Below are 17,609 nucleotides of genomic sequence, written 5' to 3'. Positions count from 1 at the left end.
ATAGAGAATAGGATATAGGATTGGATAGGATAGAGGATAGAATAGGATAGAGGATAGGATAGGATAGAGGATAGGATATGATACAGGATAGGATAGGATAGAGGATAGGATAGGATAGAGGATAGGATAGGATACAGGATAGGAAAGGATAGAGGATAGGATAGGATAGAGAATAGGATGGGATAGAGGATAGGATAGGATAGAGGATAGGATAGGATAGAGGATAGGATAGGATAGAGGATGGGATAGGATAGAGGATAGGATAGGATAGAGGATACGATATAGGATTTAATAGGATAGATGATAAGATAGGATAGAGGATAGGATAGGATAGAGGATAGGATAGGATAGAGGATAGGATAGGATAGAGGATAGGATACGATAGAGGATAGGATAGGATAGAGGATAGGATACGATAGAGGATAGGATACGATAGAGGATAGGATAGGATAGAGGGTCCGATATACGATTTAATAGGATAGAGGATAGGATACGATAAAGGATAGGATAGGATAGAGGATAGGATAGGATAGAGAATAGGATATAGGATTGGATAGGATAGCGGATAGGATAGGATGGAGGATTGGATAGGATAGGGGATAGGATACGATAGAGGATAGGATAGGATAGAGAATAGGATATAGGATTGGATAGGATAGAGGATAGAATAGGATAGAGGATAGGATAGGATAGAGGATAGGATATGATACAGGATAGGATAGGATAGAGGATAGGATAGGATAGAGGATAGGATAGGATACAGGATAGGATAGGATAGAGGATAGGATAGGATAGAGAATAGGATGGGATAGAGGATAGGATAGGATAGAGGATAGGATAGGATAGAGGATAGGATAGGATAGAGGATGGGATAGGATAGAGGATAGGATAGGATAGAGGATACGATATAGGATTTAATAGGATAGAGGATAAGATAGGATAGAGGATAGGATAGGATAGAGGATAGGATAGGATAGGATAGAGGATAGGATAGGATAGAGGATAGGATACGATAGAGGATAAGGATAGGATAGAGGATACCATACGATAGAGGATAAGGATAGGATAGGGGATAGGATAGGGGATAGGATAGGATAGAGGATAGGATATGATAGAGGATAGGATAGGATAGAGGATAGGATAGGATAGAGGATATGATACGATAGAGGATAGGATAGGATAGAGGATAGGATAGGATAGAGAATAGGATAGGATAGAGGATATGATAGGATAGAGGATAGGATACGCTAGAGGATAGGATAGGATAGAGGATCCGATATAGGATTTAATAGGATAGAGGATAGGATAGGATAGAGGATAGGATATGATACAGGATAGGATAGGATAGAGGATAGGATAGGATAGAGGATAGGATAGGATACAGGATAGGATAGGATAGAGGATAGGATAGGATAGAGAATAGGATGGGATAGAGGATAGGATAGGATAGAGGATAGGATAGGATAGAGGATAGGATAGGATAGAGGATGGGATAGGATAGAGGATAGGATAGGATAGAGGATACGATATAGGATTTAATAGGATAGAGGATAAGATAGGATAGAGGATAGGATAGGATAGAGGATAGGATAGGATAGAGGATAGGATAGGATAGAGGATAGGATAGGATAGAGGATAGGATACGATAGAGGATAGGATAGGATAGAGGATAGGATAGGATAGAGGATGGGATAGGATAGAGGATAGGATAGGATAGAGGATAGGATGGGATAGAGGATAGGATAGGATAGAGGATAGGATAGGATAGAGAATAGGATAGGATAGAGGATAGGATAGGATAGAGGATAGGATACGATAGAGGATAGGATAGGATAGAGGATAGGATAGGATAGAGGATAGGATAGGATAGAGGATACGATATAGGATTTAATAGGATAGAGGATAGGATACGATAGAGGATAGGATAGGATACAGGATAGGATAGGATAGAGGATAGGATAGGATAGAGAATAGGATGGGATAGAGGATAGGATAGGATAGAGGATAGGATAGGATAGAGGATAGGATAGGATAGAGGATAATATAGGATAGAGGATAGGATAGGATGGAGGATAGGATATGATAGAGGATAGGATAGGATAGAGGATAGGATAGCATAGAGGATAGGATAGGATAGAGGATAGGATAGGATAGAGGATAGGATAGGATAGAGAATAGGATAGGATAGAGGATAGGATAGGATAGAGGATAGGATAGGATAGAGGATAGGATAGGATAGAGGATACGATATAGGATTTAATAGGATAGAGGATAGGATACGATAGAGGATAGGATAGGATAGAGGATAGGATATGATAGAGGATAGGATAGGATAGAGGATAGGATAGGATTGAGGATAGGATAGGATAGAGGATAGGATGGGATAGAGGATAGGATAGGATAGAGGATAGGATAGGATAGAGAATAGGATAGGATAGAGGATATGATAGGATAGAGGATAGGATACGCTAGAGGATAGGATAGGATAGAGGATCCGATATAGGATTTAATAGGATAGAGGATAGGATAGGATAGAGGATAGGATATGATACAGGATAGGATAGGATAGAGGATAGGATAGGATAGAGGATAGGATAGGATACAGGATAGGATAGGATAGAGGATAGGATAGGATAGAGAATAGGATGGGATAGAGGATAGGATAGGATAGAGGATAGGATAGGATAGAGGATAGGATAGGATAGAGGATGGGATAGGATAGAGGATAGGATAGGATAGAGGATACGATATAGGATTTAATAGGATAGAGGATAAGATAGGATAGAGGATAGGATAGGATAGAGGATAGGATAGGATAGAGGATAGGATAGGATAGAGGATAGGATAGGATAGAGGATAGGATACGATAGAGGATAGGATAGGATAGAGGATAGGATAGGATAGAGGATGGGATAGGATAGAGGATAGGATAGGATAGAGGATAGGATGGGATAGAGGATAGGATAGGATAGAGGATAGGATAGGATAGAGGATAGGATAGGATAGAGGATAGGATAGGATAGAGGATAGGATACGATAGAGGATAGGATAGGATAGAGGATAGGATAGGATAGAGGATAGGATAGGATAGAGGATACGATATAGGATTTAATAGGATAGAGGATAGGATACGATAGAGGAAAGGATAGGATACAGGATAGGATAGGATAGAGGATAGGATAGGATAGAGAATAGGATGGGATAGAGGATAGGATAGGATAGAGGATAGGATAGGATAGAGGATAGGATAGGATAGAGGATAATATAGGATAGAGGATAGGATAGGATGGAGGATAGGATATGATAGAGGATAGGATAGGATAGAGGATAGGATAGGATAGAGGATAGGATAGGATAGAGGATAGGATAGGATAGAGGATAGGATAGGATAGAGAATAGGATAGGATAGAGGATAGGATAGGATAGAGGATAGGATAGGATAGAGGATAGGATAGGATAGAGGATACGATATAGGATTTAATAGGATAGAGGATAGGATACGATAGAGGATAGGATAGGATAGAGGATAGGATATGATAGAGGATAGGATAGGATAGAGGATAGGATAGGATTGAGGATAGGATAGGATAGAGGATAGGATGGGATAGAGGATAGGATAGGATAGAGGATAGGATAGGATAGAGGATAGGATAGGATAGAGGATAGGATAGGATAGAGAATGGGATAGGATAGAGGATAGGATAGGATTGAGGATAGGATAGGATAGGATAGAGGATAGGATAGGATAGAGGATAGGATACGATAGAGGATAGGATAGGATACAGGATAGGATAGGATAGAGGATAGGATAGGATAGAGAATAGGATGGGATAGAGGATAGGATAGGATAGAGGATAGGATAGGATAGAGGATAGGATAGGATACAGGATACGATATAGGATTTAATAGGATAGAGGATAGGATACGATAGAGGATAGGATAGGATAGAGGATAGGATATGATAGAGGATAGGATAGGATAGAGGATAGGATAGGATTGAGGATAGGATAGGATAGAGGATAGGATGGGATAGAGGATAGGATAGGATAGAGGATAGGATAGGATAGAGGATAGGATAGGATAGAGGATAGGATAGGATAGAGAATAGGATAGGATAGAGGATAGGATAGGATTGAGGATAGGATAGGATAGGATAGAGGATAGGATAGGATAGAGGATAGGATAGGATATAGGATAGGATAGGATAGAGGATAGGATAGGATAGAGAATAGGATAGGATAGAGGATGGGATAGGATAGAGGATAATATAGGATAGAGGATAGGATAGGATAGAGGATAGGATAGGATAGAGGATAGGATACGATAGAGGATACGATATGGGATTTAATAGGATATAGGATAGGATAGGATAGAGGATAGGATAGGATATAGGATAGGATAGGATAGAGGATAGGATAGGATAGAGGATAGGATAGGATAGAGGATAGGATAGGATAGAGGATAGGATAGGATAGAGAATAGGATAGGATAGAGGATGGGATAGGATAGAGGATAATATAGGATAGAGGATAGGATAGGATAGAGGATAGGATAGGATAGAGGATAGGATACGATAGAGGATAGGATAGGATAGAGGATCCGATATAGGATTTAATAGGATAGAGGATAGGATACGATAGAGGATAGGATAGGATACAGGATAGGATAGGATAGAGGATAGGATAGGATAGAGAATAGGATGGGATAGAGGATAGGATAGGATAGTGGATAGGATAGGATAGAGGATAGGATAGGATAGAGGATGGGATAGGATAGAGGATAGGATAGGATAGAGGATAGGATGGGATAGAGGATAGGATAGGATAGAGGATAGGATAGGATAGAGTATAGGATAGGATAGAGGATAGGATAGGATAGAGGATAGGATAGGATAGAGGATAGGATAGGATAGGATAGAGGATAGGATAGGATAGAGGATAGGATAGGATAGAGGATAGGATAGGATAGAGGATACGATATAGGATTTAATAGGATAGAGGATAGGATACGATAGAGGATACGATAGGATAGAGGACAGGATAGGATAGAGAATAGGATAGGATACAGGATAGGATAGGATAGAGGATAGGATAGGATAGAGGATAGGATAGGATAGAGGATGGGATAGGATAGAGGATAATATAGTATAGAGGATAGGATAGGATAGAGGATAGGATAGGATAGAGGATAGGATAGGATAGAGGATAGGATACGATAGAGGATACGATAGGATAGAGGATACGATATAGGATTTAATAGGATAGAGGATAGGATTTAATAGGATAGAGGATAGGATACGATAGAGGATAGAGGATAGGATAGAGGATAGGATAGGATAGATGATCGGATAGGATAAAGGATAGGATAGGATGGAGGATAGGAAAGGATAGAGGATAGGATATGATAGAGGATAGGATAGGATAGAGGATAGGATAGGATAGAGAATAGGATACGATAGAGGATAGGATAGGATAGAGGATAGGATAGGATAGAGGATAGGATAGGATAGAGGATGGGACAGGATAGAGGATAATATAGGATAGAGGATAGGATAGGATGGAGGATAGGATATGATAGAGGATAGGATAGGATAGAGGATAGGATAGGATAGAGGATAGGATAGGATAGAGGATAGGATAGGATAGAGGATAGGATAGGATAGAGAATAGGATAGGATAGAGGATAGGATAGGATAGAGGATACGATATAGGATTTAATAGGATAGAGGATAGGATACGATAGAGGATAGGATAGGATAGAGGATAGGATATGATAGAGGATAGGATAGGATAGAGGATAGGATAGGATTGAGGATAGGATAGGATAGAGGATAGGATAGGATAGAGAATAGGATAGGATAGAGGATAGGATAGGATTGAGGATAGGATAGGATAGGATAGAGGATAGGATAGGATAGAGGATAGGATAGGATAGAGGATAGGATAGGATAGAGGATAGGATAGGATAGAGGATAGGATAGGATAGAGAATAGGATAGGATAGAGGATGGGATAGGATAGAGGATAATATAGGATAGAGGATAGGATAGGATAGAGGATAGGATAGGATAGAGGATAGGATAGGATAGAGGATAGGATACGATAGAGGATACGATATGGGATTTAATAGGATATAGGATAGGATAGGATAGAGGATAGGATAGGATATAGGATAGGATAGGATAGAGGATAGGATAGGATAGAGGACAGGATACGATAGAGGATACGATAGGATAGAGGATACGATATAGGATTTAATAGGATAGAGGATAGGATTTAATAGGATAGAGGATAGGATACGATAGAGGATAGAGGATAGGATAGAGGATAGGATAGGATAGATGATCGGATAGGATAAAGGATAGGATAGGATGGAGGATAGGAAAGGATAGAGGATAGGATATGATAGAGGATAGGATAGGATAGAGGATAGGATAGGATAGAGAATAGGATACGATAGAGGATAGGATAGGATAGAGGATAGGATAGGATAGAGGATAGGATAGGATAGAGCATGGGACAGGATAGAGGATAATATAGGATAGAGGATAGGATAGGATGGAGGATAGGATATGATAGAGGATAGGATAGGATAGAGGATAGGATAGGATAGAGGATAGGATAGGATAGAGGATAGGATAGGATAGAGGATAGGATAGGATAGAGAATAGGATAGGATAGAGGATAGGATAGGATAGAGGATACGATATAGGATTTAATAGGATAGAGGATAGGATACGATAGAGGATAGGATAGGATAGAGGATAGGATAGGAGAGAGGATACGATAAGATAGAGGAAAGGATAGAGGATAGGATAGGATAGAGGATAGGATAGGTTAGAGGATAGGATAGGATAGAGGATAGGATAGGATAGAGGATAGGATAGGAGAGAGGATACGATAAGATAGAGGAAAGGATAGAGGATAGGATAGGATAGAGGATAGGATAGGTTAGAGGATAGGATAGGATAGAGGATAGGATAGGATAGAGGATAGGATAGGTTAGAGGATAGGATAGGATAGAGGATAGGATAGGATAGAGGATAGGATAGAGGATAGGATAGCATAGAGGATAGGATAGGATAGAGGATAGTATAGGATAGAGGATAGGATAGGATAGAGGATAGGATAGGATAGAGGATAGGATACGATAGAGGATACGATAGGATAGATGAAAGGATAGAGGATATGATAGGATAGAGGATAGGATAGGATAGAGGATAGGATAGGATAGAGGATAGGATAGGATAGAAGATAGGATAGGAGAGAGGATAGGATAGGATAGAGCATAGGATAGGATAGAGGATAGGATAGGATAGAGTATAGAATAGGATAGAGGATAGGATAGGATAGAGGATAGGATAGGATTGAGGATAGGATAGGATAGATGATAAGATTGGATAGAGCATCGGATAGGGGATTGGATAGAGAATAGGATAGGATAGAGCATAGGATAAGATAGAGGATAGGATAGGATAGAGGATAGGATAGGATAGGGGATATTATAGGATAGAGGATAGGATAGGATAGCGGATAGGATAGCGGATAGGATAGCGGACAGGATAGGATAGAGGATAGGATAGGATTTAGGATTGGATAGAATACAGGATTTCATTGAGGATAGGATAGGATAGAGGATAGGATAGAGGATAGGATAGAGGATTCGATAGGATTGAGGATTCGATAGGATAGAGGATAGGATAGGATAGAGGATACGATAGGATAGATGAAAGGATAGAGGATATGATAGGATAGAGGATAGGATAGGATAGCGGATAGGATAGGATAAAGGAAAGGATAGGATACAGGATAGGATAGGGTAGATGATATTATAGGATAGAGGATACGATATTATAGGTGATAGGATAGCATAGAGGATGGTATCGCATAGAGGATAGGATAGGGGATTGGATAGGTTAGAGGATAGGATAGGGTAGAGGATAGGATAGGATAGAGGATAGTATAGGATAGAGGATAGGATAGGATAGAGGATATGATAGGATAGAGGAAAGGATAGGATAGAGGATAGGATAGGTTAGAGGATAGGATAGGGGATTGGATAGGATAGGGGATTGGATAGGAAAGAGGATAGGAGACGATAGAGGATAGGATAGGATAGAGGATCGGATAGGACAGAGGATAGGATAGGATAGAAGATAGAATAGGATAGAGGATAGGATAGGATATAGGATAGGATAGGATAGAGAAAGCGGGAGAACGGAATTTTGAACTGAATTTAATTAGAACAAATTAGCTAATTAATTAATTAATTAATTGAATTTAGTTAAGATTAGTTAAAATGTCACAAACCGCGCGGAATACCGAGTGTTAACAATAAACCCGCGAAGGAACTATCAAGCGCACGCAAAAACATTTTACCGGTTCGTTAATAAAGGAAATAGTGACGCGATTAACAACAAGTGGGTGTAATTAACAAACCTGAGGACTAAATAGCGAAAAAGAAGTGAATCTCTGCACACCTGAAAAAGAAAGAGAGAGCAAGCGAACATCCAGAAGTAAAGGAACCACACCAAAGGGGTCGGTCGATTTGCCAGGTAGGAGTAGAGACAGAGAAAGAAAAGGAAAGAAAGTTAGTGAGAAAGGCTTAGAGAGAGATAGAAATAGAGAGAGAGGTAGGAATATATAGGGCACCCTGTATAAAGCCATAGACTAAGAATATATAGAGTCAAAAACAATAAAAAATAGCCGGATTGTTATGAAAATTAGTATACAAGTATTATCGAGGACGAGGAGTATTTAGGGGTCAAGTGGGAGAAGTCTCCTCCCCCCTTGCGGAAATTTTACGATTTGCGTACTCCGTCGCGAGATATTACGAAATCGAGGGTTGATTTTTAGCCAAATCCAAAAAACGAGTAGAGCACGTAGGAGGGCTTGGCTAGCCCTATCCAACGAGCCGAAGGACGTCCAGATCGGACAAGCTTGAATCTGAGCATATACCGGGTGTCAAAAAAAGCAACTCGACAGAAAAAATAAAACTGAGGGCGTGGACCCCTTCTGAATAGGATTTGGGGGAACCTTCGAGGGGTGGGGATCGAGAAGATCCCCGTAGGGAAAAAATCATTCGAAAACCCCCACTGTTTAGCGAAAAACCCACTTTTGCAAACAGAAGGAGGCAATTTTAAGACAAAAAATTTTCAACAGGACCTTTTGCGAGTAGCCCAAGGGCTATCCGTTAAAGGAAAGAATAGAGGGGGTTGACTGCGCAAAAAACCCCACTTCCCTCTTGGGAAAATATAAAAAAGAAATCTTTCCAGCCCCTTTCGGCGTAAAAAGTTTATTTAAAACTAGGATAAGTCAATCTAGACCCACACTGAAGGCGAGATAGCTAATTTAGATTAAATATTAGTTCAAATTTATACGCGAGAAATAGTTTTAACCGTAATAGGAATATTAGATAAGAGTAGACTAGATTTAATTAGACTAAGACATAGATTTAGATTTAACTTAGAATTAGGATTATAGAATAGACTTAGTTTTAGGATCATTAGTAGATATAAAATTAATTCTTAAAAAGTTTCTGTTAAAAATCTGTTAGCAAGGCGAAAAATAAGAGAAAGTTTAAGCACGGCGAACTAAGCTAGAATTAAGATTATTTTGTAAAAGTGAAATTAATACATAGGCAAAAGGATAGGATAGAGAATAGGATAGGGTAGATGATATTATAGGATGGAGGATACGATATTATAGAGGATAATATAGGATAGAGGATATGATCGGATAGAGGATAAGATAGGGGATTGGATAGGATAGAGCATTGGATAGGATAGAGGATAGGATATGATAGAGGATACGATATTATAGAGGATAGGATAGGATAGAGGATAGTGTAGGGGATTGGATAGGAAAGTGGATAGGAGACGATAGAGGATAGGATAGGATAGAGGATAGGATAGGATAGAGGATAGGATAGGATAGAGGATAGGATAGGATAAAGGATAGGATAGGATAGAGGATACGGTAAGATAGAGGATAGGATAGGGTAGAGGATAGGATAGGATAGAGGATAGGATAGGATACAGGATAGGATAGGATAGAGGATAGGACAGAGGATAGGATAGAGAATAGGATAGGATAGAGGATACGATAGGATAGAGGATAGGATTGGATAGAGGATAGGATAGGATAAAGTATAGGATAGGATAGAGGATACGGTAGGATAGAGGATAGGATAGGATAGAGGATAGGATAAGATAGAGGATAGGATAGGATAGAGGATAGTATAGGATAGAGGATAGGATAGGATAGAGGATAGGATAGGATAAAGGAAAGGATAGGATACAGGATAGGATAGGGTAGATGATATTATAGGATAGAGGATAAGATATTATAGGTGATAGGATAGCATAGAGGATGGTATCGCATAGAGGATAGGATAGGGGATTGGATAGGTTAGAGGATAGGATAGGGTAGAGGATAGGATAGGATAGAGGATAGGATAGGATAGAGGATAGGATAGGATAGAGGATAGGATAGGATAGAGGATAGGATAGGATAGAGGATAGGATAGGATAGAGGGTAGGATAGGATAGAGGATAGGATAGGATAGAGGATAGGATATAGGATTGGATAGGACAGAGGATAGGATACGTTAGGGGATAGGATAGGATAGGATAGAGAATACGATAGGATAGATGATATTATAGGATAACGGACAGGATACGACAGAGGATACAGTATTATAGAAGATAGGATAGGATAGAGGATAGGATTGCATAGAGGATAGGATAGGGGATTGGATAGGATAGAGGATAGGATAGGATAGAGGATATTATAGGATAGAGGATAGGATAGGATAGGGGATAGCATAGGATAGGGGATAGGATAGGATTGAGGATAGGATAGGATAGAGGATAGTATAGGATAGAGGATAGGATATAGGATTGTATAGGATACAGGATAGGATACGATAGAGGATAGGATAGGATAGAGGACAGGATAGGATAGAGGATAGGATAGGATAGAAAATTGGATAGGATTGAGAATAGGATAGGATAGAGGATAGTATATGATAGAGGATAGGATAGGATAGAGGATATTATAGGATAGAGGATATGATAGGATAGGATAGGATACAGGATAGGATAGGATAGAGGGTATTATGTGATAGAGGATAGGATAGGTTAGAGGATATTATAGGATAGAGTATACGATAGCATATCGGATACGATATTATAGAGGATAGGAGAGGATAGAGGATAGGATAGAATAGAGCATAGGATAGGATAGAGGATTGGATAGGATTGAGAATATGATAGGATAGAGGATTGGATAGGATAGAGGATTGGATAGGATAGAGGATTGGATAGGACAGAGGATATTATAGGATGGAGGATAGGATAGGATAGAGGATAGGATAGGGGATTGGATAGGATAGAGGATAGGATAGAATAGAGCATAGGATAGGATAGAGGATTGGATAGGATTGAGAATAGGATAGGATAGAGGATTGGATAGGATAGAGGATTGGATAGGATAGAGGATAGGATAGGACACAGGATACGATAGGATAGAGGATAGGATAGGGGATAGGATAGGATTGAGGATACGATAGGATAGAGGATAGAATAGAGGATAGGATAGATGATAGGATAGGATAGAGGATAGGATAGGATATACGATATTATAGGATAGAGGATAGGATATGATAGAGTATACGGTTATTATAGAGGATAGGATAGGATAGAGGATACGATAGAGGATAGGATACGATAGAGGATATCATAGGATTGAGGATAGGATAGGATAGAGGATAGGATAGGATAGAGGATAGGATAGGCTAGTGGATATGATAGAGGATAAAATAGGATAGAGGATAGAATAGGATAGAGGATAGAATAGGTTACAGGATAGGATAGGGGATTGGATATGATAGAGGATAGGATATGATAGAGGATAGGATAGGGCAGAGGATAGGATAAGATAGAGGATAGGATAGGACAGAGGATACGATAGAATAGAGGATAGGATAGGATTGGGGATAGTATAGGATTGAGGATAGGATAGGATAGAGGATAGGATAGGATAGAGGATTGGATAGAATAGAGGATTGGACAGGACAGTGGATATTATAGGATGGAGGATAGGATAGGACAGAGGGTAGGATAGGATAGAGGATAGGATAGGTTATTGCATAGGATAGAGGACATTGTAGGATAGAGGATAGGATAGGATAGCGCATAGGATCGGATAGAGGATTGGATAGGATTGAGAATAGGATAGGATAGAGGATAGTATAGGATAGAGGATTGGATAGGTTTGAGGATAGAATAGGTTAGAGGATAGGATAGGATAGAGGATAGGATAGTTGATAGGATAGGATAGAGGATAGGATAGGATAGATGATAGGATAGGATGGAGGATAGGATAGGGTAGAGGATAGGATAGAAAATAGGATAGGATAGAGGATATTATAGGATAGAGGATAGGATCGGATAGAGGATAGGATAGAGAATAGGATAGGATAGAGGATATTATAGGATAGAGGATAGGATCGGATACAGGATTGGATAGGATAGAGGATAGGATAGAGGATAGGATCGGATATATGACAGGATAGGGGATTGGGTAGGATAGAGGATAGGATAGGACAGAGCAGACGATAGAGGATATGATAGGATAGAGGATAGGATTTGATAGCGGATAGGATAGGATGGAGTATAGGATAGAGGATCGGATAGGATAGAGGATAGGATAGGATAGGATAGAGGATAGGATAGGGTTGAGGAGAGGATAGGATTGAGGATAGGATAGGATAGTGGATAGGATAGGATAGAGCAGACGATAGAGGATAGGATAGAGAATAGGATACAACAAATGATAGTATAGGATGGAGGATAGGATAGGGTACAGGATAGGATAGAGAATAGGATAGGATAGAGGATAGGATAGGATAGATGATAGGATCGGATAGAGGATAGGATAGGGGATTGGATAGGATAGAGGATAGGATAGGATAGAGGATAGGATAGGGTAGAGTATAGGATACAGAATAGGATAGGATAGAGGATAGGATCGGATAGAGAATAGTATAGGATAGATGATATTATAGGATAGAGGATAGGATAGGGTAGAGGATAGGAACGGATAGATGATAGGATAGGGGATTGGATAGGATAGAGGATAGGATAGGGTAGAGGATAGGATAGAGAATAGGATAGGATAGAGGATAGGATAGGATATAGGATAGGATCGGATAGAGGATAGGATGCGATAGAGGATAGTATAGGATAGAGGATAGGATAGTATAGAGAATAGTATAGGATAAATGATATAATAGGATAGAGGATATGATAGGATAGAGGATAGGAACGGATAGAGGATAGGATAGGGGATTGGTTAGGATAGAGGATAGGATAGGGAAGAGGATAGGAACGGATAGAGGATAGAATAGGGGATCGGATAGGACACAGGATACGTTAGGATAGAGGATAATATAGGATGGAGGATAGGATAGGGTAGAGGGTAGGATAGGATAGAGGATGGGATAGGATAGAGAATAGGATAGGATAGAGGATATTATAGGATAGATTATAGGATAGGATAGAGGATATTATAGGATAGAGGATAGGATAGGATAGAGGATATGATAGGACAGAGGATACGATAGGATAGAGGATAGGATAGGGGATAGGATAGGATTGAGGATACGATAGGATAGAGGATAGGACAGAGGATAGGATAGAGAATAGGATAGGATAGAGGATACGATAGGATAGAGGATAGGATTGGATAGAGGATAGGATAGGATAAAGTATAGGATAGGATAGAGGATACGGTAGGATAGAGGATAGGATAGGATAGAGGATAGGATAAGATAGAGGATAGGATAGGATAGAGGATAGTATAGGATAGAGGATAGGATAGGATAGAGGATAGGATAGGATAAAGGAAAGGATAGGATACAGGATAGGATAGGGTAGATGATATTATAGGATAGAGGATAAGATATTATAGGTGATAGGATAGCATAGAGGATGGTATCGCATAGAGGATAGGATAGGGGATTGGATAGGTTAGAGGATAGGATAGGGTAGAGGATAGGATAGGATAGAGGATAGGATAGGATAGAGGATAGGATAGGATAGAGGATAGGATAGGATAGAGGATAGGATAGGATAGAGGATAGGATAGGATAGAGGGTAGGATAGGATAGAGGATAGGATAGGATAGAGGATAGGATATAGGATTGGATAGGACAGAGGATAGGATACGTTAGGGGATAGGATAGGATAGGATAGAGAATACGATAGGATAGATGATATTATAGGATAACGGACAGGATACGACAGAGGATACAGTATTATAGAAGATAGGATAGGATAGAGGATAGGATTGCATAGAGGATAGGATAGGGGATTGGATAGGATAGAGGATAGGATAGGATAGAGGATATTATAGGATAGAGGATAGGATAGGATAGGGGATAGCATAGGATAGGGGATAGGATAGGATTGAGGATAGGATAGGATAGAGGATAGTATAGGATAGAGGATAGGATATAGGATTGTATAGGATACAGGATAGGATACGATAGAGGATAGGATAGGATAGAGGACAGGATAGGATAGAGGATAGGATAGGATAGAAAATTGGATAGGATTGAGAATAGGATAGGATAGAGGATAGTATATGATAGAGGATAGGATAGGATAGAGGATATTATAGGATAGAGGATATGATAGGATAGGATAGGATACAGGATAGGATAGGATAGAGGGTATTATGTGATAGAGGATAGGATAGGTTAGAGGATATTATAGGATAGAGTATACGATAGCATATCGGATACGATATTATAGAGGATAGGAGAGGATAGAGGATAGGATAGAATAGAGCATAGGATAGGATAGAGGATTGGATAGGATTGAGAATATGATAGGATAGAGGATTGGATAGGATAGAGGATTGGATAGGATAGAGGATTGGATAGGACAGAGGATATTATAGGATGGAGGATAGGATAGGATAGAGGATAGGATAGGGGATTGGATAGGATAGAGGATAGGATAGAATAGAGCATAGGATAGGATAGAGGATTGGATAGGATTGAGAATAGGATAGGATAGAGGATTGGATAGGATAGAGGATTGGATAGGATAGAGGATAGGATAGGACACAGGATACGATAGGATAGAGGATAGGATAGGGGATAGGATAGGATTGAGGATACGATAGGATAGAGGATAGAATAGAGGATAGGATAGATGATAGGATAGGATAGAGGATAGGATAGGATATACGATATTATAGGATAGAGGATAGGATATGATAGAGTATACGGTTATTATAGAGGATAGGATAGGATAGAGGATACGATAGAGGATAGGATACGATAGAGGATATCATAGGATTGAGGATAGGATAGGATAGAGGATAGGATAGGATAGAGGATAGGATAGGCTAGTGGATATGATAGAGGATAGAATAGGATAGAGGATAGAATAGGATAGAGGATAGAATAGGTTACAGGATAGGATAGGGGATTGGATATGATAGAGGATAGGATATGATAGAGGATAGGATAGGGCAGAGGATAGGATAAGATAGAGGATAGGATAGGACAGAGGATACGATAGAATAGAGGATAGGATAGGATTGGGGATAGTATAGGATTGAGGATAGGATAGGATAGAGGATAGGATAGGATAGAGGATTGGATAGAATAGAGGATTGGACAGGACAGTGGATATTATAGGATGGAGGATAGGATAGGACAGAGGGTAGGATAGGATAGAGGATAGGATAGGTTATTGCATAGGATAGAGGACATTGTAGGATAGAGGATAGGATAGGATAGCGCATAGGATCGGATAGAGGATTGGATAGGATTGAGAATAGGATAGGATAGAGGATAGTATAGGATAGAGGATTGGATAGGTTTGAGGATAGAATAGGTTAGAGGATAGGATAGGATAGAGGATAGGATAGTTGATAGGATAGGATAGAGGATAGGATAGGATAGATGATAGGATAGGATGGAGGATAGGATAGGGTAGAGGATAGGATAGAAAATAGGATAGGATAGAGGATATTATAGGATAGAGGATAGGATCGGATAGAGGATAGGATAGAGAATAGGATAGGATAGAGGATATTATAGGATAGAGGATAGGATCGGATACAGGATTGGATAGGATAGAGGATAGGATAGAGGATAGGATCGGATATATGACAGGATAGGGGATTGGGTAGGATAGAGGATAGGATAGGACAGAGCAGACGATAGAGGATATGATAGGATAGAGGATAGGATTTGATAGCGGATAGGATAGGATGGAGTATAGGATAGAGGATCGGTTAGGATAGAGGATAGGATAGGATAGGATAGAGGATAGGATAGGGTTGAGGAGAGGATAGGATTGAGGATAGGATAGGATAGTGGATAGGATAGGATAGAGCAGACGATAGAGGATAGGATAGAGAATAGGATACAACAAATGATAGTATAGGATGGAGGATAGGATAGGGTACAGGATAGGATAGAGAATAGGATAGGATAGAGGATAGGATAGGATAGATGATAGGATCGGATAGAGGATAGGATAGGGGATTGGATAGGATAGAGGATAGGATAGGATAGAGGATAGGATAGGGTAGAGTATAGGATACAGAATAGGATAGGATAGAGGATAGGATCGGATAGAGAATAGTATAGGATAGATGATATTATAGGATAGAGGATAGGATAGGGTAGAGGATAGGAACGGATAGATGATAGGATAGGGGATTGGATAGGATAGAGGATAGGATAGGGTAGAGGATAGGATAGAGAATAGGATAGGATAGAGGATAGGATAGGATATAGGATAGGATCGGATAGAGGATAGGATGCAATAGAGGATAGTATAGGATAGAGGATAGGATAGTATAGAGAATAGTATAGGATAAATGATATAATAGGATAGAGGATATGATAGGATAGAGGATAGGAACGGATAGAGGATAGGATAGGGGATTGGTTAGGATAGAGGATAGGATAGGGAAGAGGATAGGAACGGATAGAGGATAGAATAGGGGATCGGATAGGACACAGGATACGTTAGGATAGAGGATAATATAGGATGGAGGATAGGATAGGGTAGAGGGTAGGATAGGATAGAGGATGGGATAGGATAGAGAATAGGATAGGATAGAGGATATTATAGGATAGATTATAGGATAGGATAGAGGATATTATAGGATAGAGGATAGGATAGGATAGAGGATATGATAGGACAGAGGATACGATAGGATAGAGGATAGGATAGGATAGCGCATAGGATAAGATAGAGGATAGGATAGGATAGAGGATAGGATAGGATAGGGGATATTATAGGATAGAGGATAGGATAGGATAGCGGATAGGATAGCGGATAGGATAGCGGACAGGATAGGATAGAGGATAGGATAGGATTTAGGATTGGATAGAATACAGGATTTCATTGAGGATAGGATAGGATAGAGGATAGGATAGAGGATAGGATAGAGGATAGGATAGAGGATTCGATGGGATTGAGGATTCGATAGGATAGAGGATAGGATAGGATAGAGGATACGATAGGATAGATGAAAGGATAGAGGATATGATAGGATAGAGGATAGGATAGGATAG

This window comes from Halictus rubicundus, unplaced genomic scaffold (genome assembly GCF_050948215.1).
Source record: "Halictus rubicundus isolate RS-2024b unplaced genomic scaffold, iyHalRubi1_principal scaffold0112, whole genome shotgun sequence".
Taxonomy (NCBI): domain Eukaryota; kingdom Metazoa; phylum Arthropoda; class Insecta; order Hymenoptera; family Halictidae; genus Halictus; species Halictus rubicundus.
Note: the sequence above shows the minus strand (reverse complement) of the source record.